Source organism: Chinchilla lanigera, unplaced genomic scaffold (genome assembly GCF_000276665.1).
Source record: "Chinchilla lanigera isolate Chin_1 unplaced genomic scaffold, ChiLan1.0 scaffold00030, whole genome shotgun sequence".
Lineage (NCBI taxonomy): Eukaryota > Metazoa > Chordata > Mammalia > Rodentia > Chinchillidae > Chinchilla > Chinchilla lanigera.
The window spans coordinates 4,825,552-4,840,934 of NW_004955431.1; the positions used below are offsets into that span (position 1 = coordinate 4,825,552).

At 38.1% G+C, this 15,383-nt stretch overlaps 1 protein-coding gene and 2 pseudogenes across 1 annotated transcript in view; all 3 read left to right on the forward strand.

Moving 5' to 3' along the window:
* Positions 1-15,383, forward strand: part of Wdfy2 (WD repeat and FYVE domain containing 2) — a 277,243-nt gene that overhangs the window by 16,147 nt on the left and 245,713 nt on the right. The gene's annotated exons all lie outside the window — the stretch shown is intronic.
* LOC102003679 lies at positions 8,296-9,684 on the forward strand (annotated as a pseudogene).
* Positions 13,238-13,603, forward strand: LOC102013641 (annotated as a pseudogene).

The following is a 15,383-nucleotide window of genomic DNA, read 5'->3' on the forward strand; positions in this document are numbered from 1 at the left end:
TCCCAGCAATGCAGGGATGGTTCAATATATGCAAATCAATAAATGTAATACACCATTTCAACAGAGCTAAAGACAAAAACCACATGATTATCTCAATAGATGAAGAAAAGGCTTATGACAAAGTCCAACACTCATTCACGTTAAAAACTCTACAGAAAATCAGAATAGATAGTCTTTATCTCAATCTGATCAAAGCCATCTATCAACAGCCAGCATCGTACTAAATAGACAAAATTTGAAAGCTTTCACTTTAAATTAGAAATAAGACAAGGATGTCCACTGTCATCACTCCTATTCAACATAGTTCTGGAAACATTAGCCAGAGCAATTAGACTAGAGAGAGAAATAAAAGGAATAAGGATAGGAAAGAAAGAAATGAAATCACCATTATTTGCAGATAACGTGATAGTTACATGGAAGACCCCCAAAACCCCACCAAAAGACTCCAAGAATTAATAAACAAATTCAGTAGTGTAGGGGATACAAAGTCAACACTAAAAAATCAATAGCCTTCCTGTACACAAATAGCAAACACACTGTGAGAGAAATTAGGGACACGATACCTTTCACAATAGCATCCAAAAAATTGAAATAGTTAGGAATCAACTTAACAAAAGAAGTAAAAGATCTATACAGTGAAATTACAGTACTCTGAAAAAAGAGATCAAAGAAGATTTCAGAAAATGAAAAGATATTCCTTGCTCATAGATAGGAAGAACCAATGTTATGAAAATGACCATATTCCCAAAGTTATTATACAAATTCAATGCAATCCCAATCAAAATATGGTCCTTAGAAAACGTTCTTAAAATTCATCTGGAACCAGAAGAGACACAGAATAGCAAAAACAATCCTGGGCAACAAAGGCAAGGTAAGAGGCATAACAATCCCTGACTTGAAATTATACTACAAAGCTACTGTGATAAAATCAGCATGGTACTGGCCAAAAAAAAAAACAGGGCTGAGGATCAGTGGAACAGAGTAGAAGATGCAGACACAACCCCCAAAACACTCAGACACCTTATCTTGGGCAAAGGAGCCAAACATGTTCACTGGAAGAAAGATAGCCTCTTCAATAAATGGTGCTGGAAAAACTGGCTATCAGCATGCTGAAGACTAAAACTAGACCCATATCTATCACCATGCACTAAAGTCAAAATGGATCAAAGGTCTAAATATTAAAACAGAAACACTAAATCTACTGGAAGAGAAAGTAGGTAGAAATCTTGAAGACATAGCAGTAGGCAAACCAAACTGCATGGGAAGTACTTCAAAGAATCAACAACTGGGATCTCATCTTATTGAAAAGTTTTTGCACATCAAAATAAATCACCAACAGAGTAAAAAGAAAACCCATGAATTGGGACAAAATTTTAGCCAGTTGTCCCTTAGACAAAGGACTTCTATCTGGTACATATAAAGAATTTTTTTAAAAATCAGGCCCCCAAATTCAAAGACCTAATCCAAAAATGGGAATCTGAAGTGAATACACACTTCTCAGATAAATAAATACAAATGACAAATAAATACATGAAAAAATGTTGAATATCATTAGTCATTTGACAAATGCAAATTAAAACAACACTGACATCCCATCTCACCCCAGAAAGAATGACTATCATCAAGAAATCAACTGATAAAAAATGCTGGAGTGGCTGTGGGGGGAAAAGGAACACTTCTGTACTGTTGGTGGGCATGTAGACTGGTACAACCAATATGGAAATCAGTTTGGAGATTCCTCAGTAAACTAGGATTAGAGGTCCCATTCAATCCAGCTATTTCCCTTTTGGTTATTATTCTAGAAGAACTGAAAACGTCATACCACAGCAATATATGTTCACCCATGTTTATAGCAACTCAATTTGTCATAGCTAAATCATGGAAAAAACCCAAATGCCCATCAACTGAGCAATGGATAAAAAAAAGATGTGGTATTTTTGTATAGTGTAGTATTACTCAGCTGTAAAAAAAGATAAACTTGAGGTTTTTATAGGTAAATGGATGCAACTAGAGACCATACTCATAACTGAAATAAATCAGACTCACATGTGTAAATATAGTATTGTCTCCCTAGTGTAAGAACCTGAAAGAGTAAATAAAATCTGAAAGGTACAATAGATATTGTGAAAGGGAAAGAAACTGCTCAATAGGAAAGAACAGATAGTACGAGGGAAAAGAGGAGAGAAAGAAAGAAAGCAAGCAAGAAAGAAAGAAAGAAAGAAAAGAAAGAAAAAGAAGAGGAAAAAATATATATACACAAGATAGCTAAGATAATGGTACTACTAATTTCTATTGATTTATTGAAAAGAACAGTTAATGTTTAATTGATCAATCTTACATGTTTATATCTGGTTATCTGAGTAACCAATTTGAGGATAACATTATGTAATACAAATTGTTAATTTCCTATCACCTTGTTTGAAATTCTGTATCATTTTTATTATTTTATGTGGTTTTGTTTATGTCTTTGTTTTTGTTAATTTGTTTTTGTTCTCTTCACTAAAATAAAAAAAAAGAGTAGCAGGAAAATAAGTGTGCTTAACATGAGAAAAAGTACTTTAAGGGGGATTATTGGCAACGTGTCTTTTATTGCAATAAATATTTTTAAATTTAAACATTTACTGTATATTTTTACCACACCTTGTGCATAAGTAAACAAACAATCCAGAATCTTTGCTCTTATGGAGAACAAAAAAAAGACAATGTATTAGCTACTTATTATGTCAAGTAAGTGCTTGAGAAAGGTGTAAAGCAGGAATGGAAAATGATGTGCTGAGGTAGTAGTGCGGGGATTGTATTTTTATTTTTTATTTTTTTTTTATTTTAAGGATAAAAGGAGGGAAGGGGATTGTATTTTTAAATAGGGCAGTTAAGAAAGAACTCATTGAGAAACTGACATCTGAGCAAACACCTGAAAGCAGTGAAGCAGCAAGCCAGGTGGATGTTGGAGGGAAACATCCCAGACAGAGAAAAGCCTGTAGAGACCCTGAGCCTGGAGAGGATATGACATTGTGAGGAACCGCAAGGAGCACAGAGTACGTGAAGCAGAGTGGGCATGGAAAGTTGTATGAGGTGAAATCCAACAAATAATGGATAGAGCCAGTTTACGTCAAATCTTTACGATGATGAGTGGGATCTGGCCTGTAATGCTGACTAACATAGGAAGCCATTGGAGCGTGTTACAGAGTTGTGTGATCATTTTGGCTATTCTATGACAGTAGACTACATAAAGAAGAGTAGAAACAAGAAAAGTAGTCAGGAGGCTCTTGCTGGAATCCAGATGGGCAATGATGGTGGTTTGGATAATGGGATTAAAAGAGATCAGAAATAGATTTGTATTGGCTTGGATGTGAGGTATGAGAAAAGAGAATCAGGCATTATGTCAAGCATTTCCAGTTTGCTCCTTAAGATACATTCTAGAGGAGGAAGTTATGAGATGTGTTTTAAACACTATTATACATATAGCCAGCTTGTTCACCTGAAAAGTTGTCAGTTTATGCTTCCAGTATTCTATGTGGAAAACAGCTAAAAATTTGGGGGGAAAAGTGTTTTAGCCAGAATTTTAAGTAGCTTAACATATTACTTTAGTCTGCTTAAATTTTGTATGTATATGTTCATACAAATATGTGTATTTTAAGCAGAAAAATCTTTCAGATACCAATTACCAAAGGTAAGTGTTTTCCTTTTGAACCTATAGTATAGAAATAAATATGGAGTGGAATTTAATTTTTTCCTAGAAGTTCAAAAGGCAATCAGAAACATTTACCAAAGGAAACAGGACAAGAAAAAAATATTTAAGTTAGCAGTGAAGGAGGTAGAGAATCAGGAATCTGACTTACCAAAGCAAAGAGAATTTCAGAAAAGCATAGTAGTATTTTTAAAAAGTTATCAAAACATCAAGTGAAGATTGAACCAAAGTCATTAGGCTGGCATATTTGATGTTGATTTTCACAAAGGTATATTTTTAGTGGAATATAGAGACAGAATAGATAAGGTAAATTAGATCACCAAAAATTTTAGTGAATAATTAAAGGCAGAGAATATAACTTTTTGTACCAAAAAAGGGTGAGTGGAATGAAAACCCAAATGATAAAATATGGCATATATTTTTGTTTCTTGACTTTCTTATTGGTTATATAGATTAATCAGTTTCATTTTGGCAGATTTGTACATGCACATAATATACTTTGATTATTCCCCCACCCCCTTTGCTTGACCCTCCCCACCGGACATGCAGACACACACACACCTGTTTCTTTCACATTCAAAGATAACTTTTTTTTAATTCAAAGGGCAACACCACCAGAGCATATCTTTAGGTAGAGAAAGAGCAGGGAAAACTGAAATTGTAAGAAAGGTACAGTGGATATTGCAAAGCTCGGGAGCAGAAGACAGGATCAACAGTACAGGTGTGACCATCAGGCTACAGAAGACTTGACTTCTCTGAGATCAGACAAAATGACAAGAATATGAGTAAAGTAACTAGCACAGTTCCCAAGATGATGGTTAATTTTATGTGCAAATTTGACTGGGCCATGGGGCTGGGGATTTAGCTCAGTGGCACAGCGCCTGCCTGGCAAGTGCAAGGTCGTGAGTTCGGTTCCTGGTACCGGAAAAAGACAAAAAAAAAAAAAAATTTGACTGGGCCACAGATTGCATGTGTGCATGCAAATGTGCAAATGTGCAAATGTGCCTCCTCCACCCAGCAGTGTTGTATATAATAATTGTTTAATACATGTTGAGTGACAAATTCAGAAGTAGAGAGGATGAATGCAGAAGGAGCTATGGGAAATGAATGAATTTACTGTGCAAGCTGATGAATCTTTGTGGTGGTTACCAGGAAATGGTATGAACCAGCAAGCATATCATCTGGGCTCCTCAAGGACAGAGATGCCAGTGAGTAATTGGTTAACTATTGAGGTATTCCAGTGGTCTGTGAGTGTTCAAAGCTCTGGGTCAGAAACGTGATGAGAAGTAATGGGCAAAGGCCAAACATTAGTGGCATCAAGGAAATGGGAAGAAAGCAAACATTTCACTGTTTATTTGTGCTAGCCTTCACTGTGGTCATATAATTTAACAAGCCTGTAAGCTAAGTGCTCTTACTTTTTCAAAAAAGGAAATAAAGTCTAAATAATATTAATTAACATAGTCCAAGGTTGTAAAACAGAATAGAACTCGAACTTGTATCTGAATCCTGATGCACAATGCTGGATAATTTTGACAGTAGTTGAGCCATCCATGAGAGTCAGGGTTTATGGACAGAGGTCAAATCCCCATAATAATCATAACAACTGGAACCCAAGACCCTCTGGGCGCAGAGGAAAATGACAGGGAGACAATCAGAAAAATATTTTCTAAGGCAAGAATTTGCTCATAAGAACAAGATGGGAAAAAGAAAGGGGAGGATATGGAGAATATCATTTTCATATTCATTTCACTAACTTCTAAAGACCCGTATTCTAGAATGAATAAATGACCCATGTGAAAGAATGAATAAAGTAGCTTAACATCTTATTATGGAATATCTACCAATAATGAGGAGAACACAAGAGCTCTCATGATGTTCACTTTATTTGCCATGTGTGCAAATGTGCCCTTTATTTGCAAGATTAACTGGTGCTCCTCGTTCCCTCCAGCTCATGTCCATACCATGGTATGTACAGAACTATCCTTCTGTCCATTACAACTTTCACTCCCATGGAGTATCTTGCAATCCCCAAGCCTGTTTATACCAGTTAAACTTGCTCAAATTATATTACTGTATTTAAGTAGTATATAATGAATGTGAAACAAACATACTTCACACAATGAAGTGTGAAAAAAGATCATTAAAGGATTTGCTGTCAAATTAATTGTAAGACAACTGCAAATGCCTAGAAAAAGTTAGTAAAAATTTACATGTATTTGCTGGCAAGTGAAAAATATTTGGAGTTTAAATTAAAATTAAAAGCTTAAGATATGTATTGTTTTATTGTGTACGTTTTCTTTTGGTTTTTGTTTTGTGTTGGGGTGGAACATACCTTATCAATGAACTATTTCCCCAGCTATGTGTCATATTTTAATATCTGTTTAATTGACTTTCTCCATCTACAGTCACCTACCAGTGTTGGATGAGAGGATTTTTATTACGTTCATTCATGTATTTGTAGTGCACTTTTGATTGTTTCTTTTATAAAAAAGCACGATCTGTCTAGAAAAACAAAAATAAAGCTAGAGTCCACATTCTTTTGTGACTCCATCCAGCTTTTTCATTTGAAACAGCCATACAGAGTACACCTGTCTGCTTAAACTTCCTCTAAGCCTTAGGGATAGTACTACTCTTATATTTTAAATTTTGTGTCATGAACATTTATGGCTCAGTACTATTCATAAGATTACCAGAAATTATGCCTTTGGGGCCTAGGTCATTGCCATTGTTGTTTTATTATAGGCTAATGTGTACTGCATTTTAATAGTTCTTTCTGTAAAGAATCTTAAAAATAACGTAGTATATTTCTTTTGTATTAATTATGCATATGGTTGAGTTTGTAACTCAGTGGTAGATTGTTTGTCTAATATTCACCAAGGTCCTGGGTTCCATCCCCAGCACCACACACACAAAAAAAGTAAACTCAGAACTCGGACTAAAGAAACTTGCCCAATATAAAAATGTATGGAAATAAAGTTAAGACAATGTTTAGCTATTTTCTTATTTTATCTATTTCTATTTTTGAGACAGGGTCTTGCTTGTAGTTCAGTAGCCCAACCTGGTGGCCTTGAACTCACTATGTAGCCAAGACTGGCCTTGAACTCAGAGAGATCTTCCTGCCTCATCAGTACTGAGATTACAGGTGTGTGCAATATGCCCAGCTCTATTCAGCTCTTTTCATAATATCTTTCCCATGTTGTGTAATAGCATTTTAAATCTAAAGACCCCAAAGCACTTTTAAATCAGATCATTAACTACTTGAACACCTATATATCAAATTATTCTGTCTTCTTTGGACTGGGCTGCCTCCTATCAGACACCAATTTAAAGGTCAACATTTTCTTTGCAGATGAATCAACAGAGGGTAACAGAATTACAAACTTGAAAAACAAGGGTTATTTTCATCACATGTGTTGGCAGTAGGGCCATCCAGGCTTCTATGTCCACTCTGTTTCATAATGTCACCAGGAACAGTAAACTTTGTTTTCTTGTTCAGCCATTCTCCACTTGTGCTTGTCAACGCATAATTAGCTAATTCACCTCAAGTATTGTAAGTTTTCTTTGACAGAAGAAATGGGAAAAAGAAAGAAAGCATGCCAGCTGAGGTGGCCTTTGTTAAAAAAGATTTTTCTGGAACTACTATTAATTTTCCCTTAGATCTCATCACCAGCTATGTCTTATGGGTGCTTCTGTCTGCAAAGAAGGCTGGGAAATGGAGTTTTGCACTGGACATATTGCCACCTCCAACAAAACTGAAACAGTGAAGAAGAGGATGTGTGCTGGGAGGGCAGTAAGCAGTCTCTGGGACTATAGGACTGTGGCCAACATTAGAGAGAGGGCAGATGTGGTGTCTGGCTTGGGTTAAGCACCTTGCAGTTACAGAAAGCTGGTAGCTTTTGTTAGAAAAAAGAGAGAAAGAAACTAATGGCAATGTCTCCAACTTTTATAATAATGGTAAGGGAATATATATATATATTTCCATTGCTTATTACTGGAGATTGAGCTCAAGGCCCTTGTACTGAGCTACACCCCCAGACTATGTTTGTTTGTTTGTTTTGACACACAGTCTCCCTAAGTTGCTGAATTGCTCAGGCTGGGCTTGAGCTTGCAATTCCATTTATTGCTTGAATTTGGCATTTCTCAGTCTCCTAAAGTGCTGGTATCACAGGTGTATGCCACCACACCCTGCTGGGGCTGCAGTTTTAAAACTCATTTGATTAACCAGGTTACCATTTAGACAGTGATCAATGAAAAGGCACTGTAGCCTCAAAATTTTTGAATATAAATGACTTTTTCTCTCTCCATGTTATGAGTTGGAAAATGTTTGTTTACTGTATTTCGTTATTGAATTATGTATTTTACCATAAGTAAAATATGTGCAAATCGGTCACATGTTGGCAAAATAATGCCAGTTGCACCATTACAGTTTTACTACAGATATTTATTTGTACTATTCATATGTTGTTAAATAAAGATATTGACCTTCAAAATATGTATCTGTGAGCTAGGGGCTGTAGCTCAGTGGCAGAGCAGTTGTATAGCATATGTGAGGCCCTGGTTCAATTCTTGCACTGGAAAATAGGTTTATCTGTCGGGATCACTGGGTTCCTGATTTCTGTCAAAAAGAAACACTGGAGCTCGGAGCATGGGAGCAGCGCGGGTTGTGTGAGCACAACTTGGCCTCTCCGCCCTCCTTGCCTCGCTCTCGCGGACATCGTGCCCCGCTCGCCACCCAAACATCTTCCACCATGGCCACCATAGCGAGTTCCCACTTGAACAAAGGCATCAAGCAGGTGTACATGTCCCTGCCTCAGGGCGACAAGGTCCAAGCCATGTATATCTGGACTGATGGTACTGGAGAAGGACTGCGCTGCAAGACCCGCACCCTGGACAGTGAGCCCAAGTGTGTAGAAGAGCTGCCTGAGTGGAATTTTGATGGCTATAGGGCTTTCCAGTCAGAAGGCTCCAACCGTGACATGTACCTCATCCCTGTTGCCATGTTTCGGGACCCCTTCTGCAAAGACCCCAACAAACTGGTGTTCTGTGAAGCTTTCAAGTGTAACCGGAAGCCTGCAGAGACCAATTTAAAACACACCTGTAGACAGATAATGGACATGGTATGCAACCAGCACCCCTGGTTAGGAATGGAGCAGCAGTATACTCTGATGGGGACTGATGGCCACCCCTTCGGTTGGCCTTCCAACGGCTTTCCCAGGCCCCAAGGTCCATGTTACTGTGGTGTGGGAGCAGACAAGGCCTATGGCAGGGATACTGCAGAGGCTCATTATCGGGCCTGTTTGTACACCGGAATCAAGATTACTGGGACGAACGCTGAAGTCACGCCTGCCCAGTGGGCAATTCCAAATAGGACCCTGTGAAGGAATCTCCATGGGAGACCATCTCTGGGTGGCCCGTTTCATCTTGCATCACGTATGTGAAGACTTTAGAGTGATAGCAACCTTTGATCCTAAGCCCACTTCTGGGAATTGGAATGGTGCAGGCTGTCACACCAACGTCAGCACAAAGGCCATGCGGTAGGAGAACGGTCTGAAGTACACTGAGGAGGCCACTGAGAAACTAAGCAAGCAGCACCAGTACCACATCCATGCCTATGATCCCAAGGGGGGCCTGGACAATGCCCGGTGCTTAACTGGATTCCACGAAACCTCCAACATCAATGACTTTTCTGCTGGTGTAGCCAACCGTAGCACCAGCATCCGCATTCCCCGGACTATTGGCCAGGAGAAGATGGGTTACTTTGAAGACCGTCATCCTTCTGCCAATTGTGACCCCTTTGCGGTGACAGAAGCCCTCATCCACACCTGTCTTCTCAATGAGGCTGCCGATGAGCCCTTTCAGTACAAAAAGTAAGTGGACTAGACTTGCAACCACTGAGCCCTTGCTAGTTCTCCGCCCTCCAGCTCCTCCCTGTCTCCCAGCTGTCCTCCTTGTCCCGTGTAACTCAAAGGCTGTAATATCAAGGTCTTTTTTTCTTCTTATGCTCATTAATCTTGCTTTCTTTGGCTAGGATAAGAGGGGTCAGGTTCTTAATCTTTCACACCCATGCACTCCCTCTGTCCCTATCACGGAAACTTTCTAATGCATTAGTGGGGACACGGGTAGGGAAACTAACCACTGCTTTCCCTGAGTGTGCTGGTCCAGTAGGTGAGCTCTCCGGACAGAGCAGATGTGTTCATGAAGGAGCAGGGGAGGAAGATTTTTTTCCTCAGGGTAGCTGACAAGGGAGAGGCCTGACTTGGGTGAAGTGAGGACCTCTCTTGATGGGAAGCTGTTTTCTAAGGTATAAGTAGAAATTAGTGGAGGAGTGGCTGGGATCAAGGAGGGATGCCCTTCCTTGGTCTCTTGCTGCCATGCTCCCCTGCTTGGGGCTCCATGCCCTCAGAACACAAAGCTGAGTGAACTGATGGATATCCCTACTTTGAAAAAAGAAACAGTTCTTACCACCTGGTCCTCCATTTATAACACAAAAAAGAGTAGTATTTTTACATTTAATTGTAAAAACAAAAAAATTACATGTGGGTATGTAGATATGTATGTGTGTGTGTGTGTGTGTGTTTTTCTAAAAGGAGGAAATCAACCTGGTTACTGGGTACTAAATTGGGTATAGAAATAAGGATCTCCTTTTGGGTAGGGGTGGTCAGTATGGCTCTTGGTCCTTCACTATCAAGTAAGGGTGTCCCCGCCCTGCCCACCCTTCTGTAGGAGGAGGACACTGGACAGTTGGCAGGTGGGTGCGCAGTCTTAGCTGACTCCTGAACCTTGTGGCTGGGTTTAAAGACACATATCAATCCACACCTGGGTTTAGAAGTGTGAGCTGGCTGGTAACTTAAGCACATCATGGGTACCGAATTTCCTTTCCAGTGGGGCTAGCATGTCACTAAAACAGGCCTTTTGATATATTAAATTTTTTAAAAGCAAGACAAATTTAGATTTTAATCAAGTTTTTAGGACTTTTAAGTATAATTTTACAGAATTGCCTGTTTCTTTCAGCTGTCTCCTTGGGGACAGGGCTAGATTTAAAACACTTGTAATTTTGTATCTTCATGTCTGTCTTCCCGGTCCAGAATATCCCTCTTAGGTTTCCCAAGGAGTTGTTTCTTTTATAATAAATCCCACCTGCATTCCTACAAAAAAAAAAAAAAGAAACACTGGTTTGCTAGATATTATCACTACCATGACAGTTCCAGAAGTACTTGATTTTGTGACACAATAGGGAAAACAAAAATATACATTTTATAAAAAATTAATCATTTGACATATAGAAATGAAAAATATAGAATTTCATAGATACAAAAGCACCTAAAGTTAACGTCTGCTTTATGTACGTGATACATTGCATACAGTCAATCCCATGATAAAACAAAAAATTGAAGCACAACCCAATATTTTATTGTTCTGGAACTTTATCCTAGAAATTGTTTTTAAATGAGTAGACAAAAAATAGTTTATATAAAACCTTTCTCCAAACTTTTTTAATGTGAAGTAAATATGAAAGAGGTGTGTGTGTGTATGCGTAATAAAATAAGGAAGGTTAGCCATTTAAAAGCTTTCTATGTAGGTATTATTATGCTAGTGCTTTACAGTAATTCCTAGCAGTCCTTACTCCAGTAAAGGTACCCCATGGAAAGGAGACTCAAAAAAATTTTGTGTCCTATACAGGGACCGCAGAAATTCAAACTCAGATCTTACTCTAAAACCAATGCTGATGCTTCTCCTTCATGCCCGACGAGTGCTATTGTCTCATATAAATGACTTTCCTTTTCGCTTTTCAGGTAGCAATTATGTGGTTTTTGATGTTGTTGATAAATATATCGTACTTTGAGTTTTTCAGATCTGTGCAATGTAATGTTGACTCAGGTTTGCTATCCAAATACAACCCAAGACAATAGAAGCGATCTAAACTGCAGATGAATAATTAATGATGAATTCATTTCACCAAGTTCTGACCCAAATTTTCCCCTGGACTGTAAGATTTATCTATTTTTTTCTATAATTGCCAACAATATTTGACTCTGTTAGACAATCAGTTTTACTTACATATACTTGCATATATATGTATGTATACTTTCAAATTATGGTTGTATGTGCTTTTTTCTTTTGAGATTTTTCTTGTATCCTTGAACTATAGCCCTTGACCTTGTATATTCTATCACCTACAGTTAAGCTTGTTTTAGATTGCCATTGTCTTTCTTTAAGTTACTTAGCCTAATCCACATCTTCTACCTCCATGCCAAAATCCTTTCTGCCACTACCTACCCAATTCAGTATATATCCTGTCCTGACCCATAATACCCATCTCTATAGTATCATTTCACCGGCAACATCTTTACCTTTGAAGTCAGGCTCAGTTGTGAAAGAGAGTTTGTTTAGGTATAAATTTTAAAACTAAAATAAAACACACATGTTAATTTTTTTCCATTTTTCTCCAAACATCTCAGCCATCCAGATGGTACTTTTCTAACTTCTTTCCTAGACTTCTTCCATATTTATATTCTATTTCTTTCTGATTTTTCTTGATTTCTACTCCTGAATCTTTGTAATACCTAACTTGCTTTATGGTTTTTTGCATTTCACTAAACACTCATTTCACTAAACATAATTAAATTTTAGTTTTTCAGAACGACTGGACAGCTTTCATTATTTTGTTAATACTTCATTCTCTCTCTTATGCACTGCTCCCAATTCCAGCATCCTGTTTGTCATTACAAATCCTCCTTCTCTACCTAAACTCCTTCTGAGTCTTCCAGAACCACCTTAGAAAAACCACCACTACTCTTGAGTGTTAGGTTCATTCTTCAATGACTATGTCTTACTCGTCATAACCCACACAAATATTTGTTGACTTATGAATGGTTAGACCAAATGCCTTATTCCAGACCACTAGTTTAATTCATCTATACTTGTATGGGTAGGACCCTAATTTTATAGTAATACAAATTCTTCTTTCAATTTGAGTTTTCCTGAACATTTCACTTTTTGTTATCACTTATGTTTCCATTTAAGCCACTCAGTCCTTTGCAGATAGAAAAAAATTAAGCTAAAGTGCTCTTCATTTTTCTCTCTAATGCATCCAACATGATCTTTTATGCTTTTTTAAAAAATACCTTTTTCACGTTCATAGAATCTGAAATCTATTAGCTACTCAGATTTGACGGTTTTCTCCTTCCCACAGATCAAGCTAAGCAAACTCTCCTGGCAGGAAGCCACAAGAAATCTACTTGCAGAGTACTGCCATATTCCTTCACAAAAAAATGGCCTAGAAAGAGGGACTGTAGCTAGCAATCCCTCTTATCCATTTCTCACCCTTACCTAAGCAAAGAATAAATAAAATAGGTGGCATAGTAAGTGTTTAAAACAAAACAATAATGCATACACAGAATGGATAAACTACAATCTAATGTGTGCTTGCTGTCTGATTTCCTCAACTATAAAAATATTTCAAGGTGCTTCTTTCCGGCTGAGGAGCGAAGAGCTACTGCAAGGAGCATTTCACCGCTGCTCAGTGCTCTTAGAACTTCAGCTATCAAAATGGGCAGTGTTTTCCTTGATCTTGTCAGTGATACCCATCTGTTTTCTTGTGTAAACTCTGATCTGACCCAGACCAAGTGCTAAGAATTCATCTCCATTTGATTCACAGGCACCACTGGTAGAGCGTTTATTTTTAACAAGATAGTTAACCTGCAGTACAGTGAAGTTCAAGATTGGGTCATGCTCCCTGGCCGCTGCATCAGTATGAGATGTGAGCTGCAAAACCTGCAATAGCAAACGGGGCTGGATCTATGAGTTTGCCACTAAAGACAGCCTCATTATAAGGAAGGCAGTGTGATCCTGGAACATGCTGTAGTTCCAGAGAATGAGGGCTCTGAGGAGCATGTACCATCTGATAACTATTGAGAAAAAAGAGATAAATCCATCTTTTCCCAGGTCTCCATCACTGAAAACAAAAACCTACCTAAATAGACTGTCACCTTAGCATCAGAGTCAAACTTGTACTGCAGAATAAAAGGTTGTGAGAATCTAAAACTCCCAGGGATGGTGGCACAAACCTGTAATCTCAGATGCAGGAGGCTGAAGCAGGAGAATCACTGTGAGTTCCAGGTCAACCTGGACTACATAGCAAGGTCAAGGCCAGCCTGGACTACATAGCAAGCCGTGTCTCAAAAAACAAACAAACAAAAAATCTAAGGACCTTCCTCCTCTTCCTTTCTTCCTTCCTTGCTTTCCCTTCTCTCCTTTTTCTTTCTTAATTTTGTATTTTCACACTACCACAGCAATGTGTAGAGAGAATATTATGCAGATGCTGTTCACTTTTTTCCTGTATGTTTACATCTTTTACTTTTTTTGAGAAAGGGTTTAGCTCTGTAGTGCAGGCGGGCCTTGAACTCACTATGTAGCTCAGGCTAGCCTCAAACTCACAGCCATCTTCCTGCCTCAGCCTCCTGAGATCTGGGATTACAGGTGTGCACTGGCAACCCTGGCTATGTTTACATCTTGAGGCAGCAGGTACTGGTGGGCTATGTAGGAAAAAAAAAAACCTGAACTATTAGAGTGAAAAAGTGTGTTTTTGTAAATTTTGAATGTGCCCAGCACTAAAGGCTCAGGATGAGCGCGGGTTGTGCTGGCCACTGTGCCATGTACTTGTTGGAGATGAACCAAAGCACCAGAGCCCATTCTTCCTGGTCATTCTTGACCCAAAGATGTCATCATTCCTGGTTACTTGTCACACCATAGTTGGTGTTGACTGGAAACTTTTTCTGACATGAGGCAGAACTGCTTGGTTGTCTTTTTCCATGTAAATTAAGCATAGTAATACAAATAAAATAGTAGTTGAAAAAATAGTTGAAGACAATTTGGATAAATACAATGTTACAAAAGTACGAAAGCATTTTTGTGAGTTTCATTTTATTTGATTTATAATATGCATTCCAACATTCTGTTATACCAAGGATTATATAGGTTTGTCTATCAAATCACAGCATTCAAAGGGAAATTCTTATTTTAAATCTCCACGTCATCTTTAAATAGTTCTAATGATAAGATGCCTAAATTTTATGTCCTTGGGAATACCAAGATATCTCATGTGGCTATATCATACCTGGCAGCATATTACAAAAACAGTTATGTTACAGGCAGTAGAGGGCAAGAACAAAACCTAATGTGTTACCTTTCATTGGTATTTCTAAGGTATAGCATAAAATTATAAAATATTCTGTTTACAACGGATGGGGTATTTTAATAAGTGAACCAAAAGGGGAAACTTCTAGGCATACCTTATTTTAGGATCCATCTAATAGCTGACCATTTTTTTGTCTGTGTAAGTGAATGTATCTGTCCACAGAGCATTATTATTAACATTCTTGGGAAATCAGTCATTTAAAAATGGAGTTAAGAAAAGTCCAAACTTCATCCTTTCTAGGTGTTCAACTGTGCAATGACCTTCGAGATTTAGCCCATTTGTGCAGTTGAGTAAAGGGGACCTAGTATAGCTTGGAAAATACAAGACCAAAATTCACTTTTACTCCACTGAATTTATGGTTTACTTGTTACAGAGCTCCTAAAGGAAAAGAGGCATTTGTGTCATGGTCTGAAATTTGACAGCCAAAAATAAACAGGAAAAAATCATGACTTTCAGATGTGTGACTTTGAGATTTGGCACAGGCTAAATTCAAGTTTA